The sequence below is a fragment of the Gossypium arboreum genome, chromosome 3 (genome assembly GCF_025698485.1).
Source record: "Gossypium arboreum isolate Shixiya-1 chromosome 3, ASM2569848v2, whole genome shotgun sequence".
NCBI lineage: Eukaryota > Viridiplantae > Streptophyta > Magnoliopsida > Malvales > Malvaceae > Gossypium > Gossypium arboreum.
In genome coordinates this window covers 12,235,875-12,237,516 of record NC_069072.1, presented here as the reverse complement: position 1 = coordinate 12,237,516, position 1,642 = coordinate 12,235,875, and the positions used below count along the sequence as shown (strand labels likewise).

Sequence of the window (1,642 nt, the reverse complement as noted above, 5' to 3'; positions counted from 1 at the left end):
ACTAGTACTTTTAGTCCTCGTGGATACAATAGTCTCTACTCACCATAACTATACCATTGTTCGATAGGTGCGCTTGACTTAGTCGTATTTATAGTTAGTTTAGTGACCATCAAGTTTTTGGCGTCGTTACAGGGGATTAATATATTAGGAACACTTGATTTTTATTAATTTGGCCATTTATTTTTATTGCATTTTATTTTTGTTTTTAGTTTAATTTTTGTTTTCTAATTTTTCTTTTATTTTCTTCTAGCAAGTCCCTTTAGTTTATGACTAGAAGAAACCCATCCGGACCATTATTATTTGACAGTGGGATGAAAAGTACAGCTCGCAGAAATCGTAGAGAAACAAGGCAGAGTCGACAGAGTATAATAAATGAACAAGAGGACATTATTATCATTACTGAGGAGATGGGTGATAATCAGAATAATCAGCTACCTCTTGTAGTTGCTACAAATCTAGATCCTGTTCCTCGTACTATGTACGATTATGCCAAGCACACTCTAACTGGGGCTGAGTCGAGTATTGTGAGACCTACCATTGTTGCAAATAATTTCAAACTAAAGCCAAACACTATTCAGATGGTACAACAATTTGTTCAGTTCAATGGTTTGCAAGACGAAGATCCAAATACTCATTTGGCTAATTTTCTAGAAGTTTGTGATACTTTCAAGATAAATGGTGTTTCTGACGCCATTCACCTACGGTTATTCCCTTTTTTATTGAGGAACAAAGCTAAACAGTGGTTGAATTCTTTACCACGAGGTTCTATCACTACATGGGATCAAATGACCGAGAAATTCCTACTAAAGTACATCCCACCGGCTAAGATGACCAAGTTGAGGAATGATATCTCTTCCTTCGTTCAAATCGACTTAGAAACCTTATATGATGCATGAAAAAGGTATAATGATTTATTGAGAAGGTGCCCTCATCATGGGTTACTTTTATGGCTAAAGGTTCAAACCTTCTATAACGGTTTGATTTCCTCAACTAGATAGTTAATCGACGAAGCAGCTGATGGTACATTGAATAATAAAACACCCGAAGTAGCTTATGAGTTTATAAAAGAGATGTCACTGAATAATTATCAATGGCAAGTCATGAGGATGAAGTCGAATAGAGCAACCAATATTTTCAATCTAGATTCGGTCACCATGTTATCGAATCAGGTAGAACGATTAAATAAGAAAATTAATAATTTTTATGTTTCTACGCAGGTACATCCAATGATGTAATGCGATACAAATAAAGGTGGAATGAATAATCCAGAATGTTTACCCTTTGCTCCTAGCACAGAGAACGAACAAATCAATTATAAGGGTAATAATTCTAGGCCTCAAAATAACCCTTATAGTAATTACTATAATGCAAGTTAGAGGAACCATCCCAATTTCTCTTGGGGTGGTAAAGGAAATCAAAGAGCACAACCCCCTCCATGCTTCCAACAACAACCTTACCAACAAGAGAAGAAGGCGAACCTTGAGGAGATGTAAACGAAGTTTATCTCAGTGTTAGAAACCTGCTTTCAAAACACTGAAGCAGCACTTAAAAGTCAGCAAGTGTCAATTCAAGAGCTCGAGAACCAAATAGGTTAACTTGCTAAGCTAATCTCAGAAAGACCACAAGGTAGTTTGCCTAGCAA

The 1,642-nt window shown here is 36.2% G+C and overlaps 1 non-coding gene across 1 annotated transcript; it reads right to left on the bottom strand.

Moving 5' to 3' along the window:
* Window positions 1-833: 833 nt before the first annotated feature.
* LOC128291169 (small nucleolar RNA R71) lies at window positions 834-940 on the bottom strand. The gene has a single exon (XR_008280945.1). It is a non-coding gene; the product is annotated as a small nucleolar RNA R71 (small nucleolar RNA).
* Between the last annotated feature and the right edge of the window lie 702 nt (window positions 941-1,642).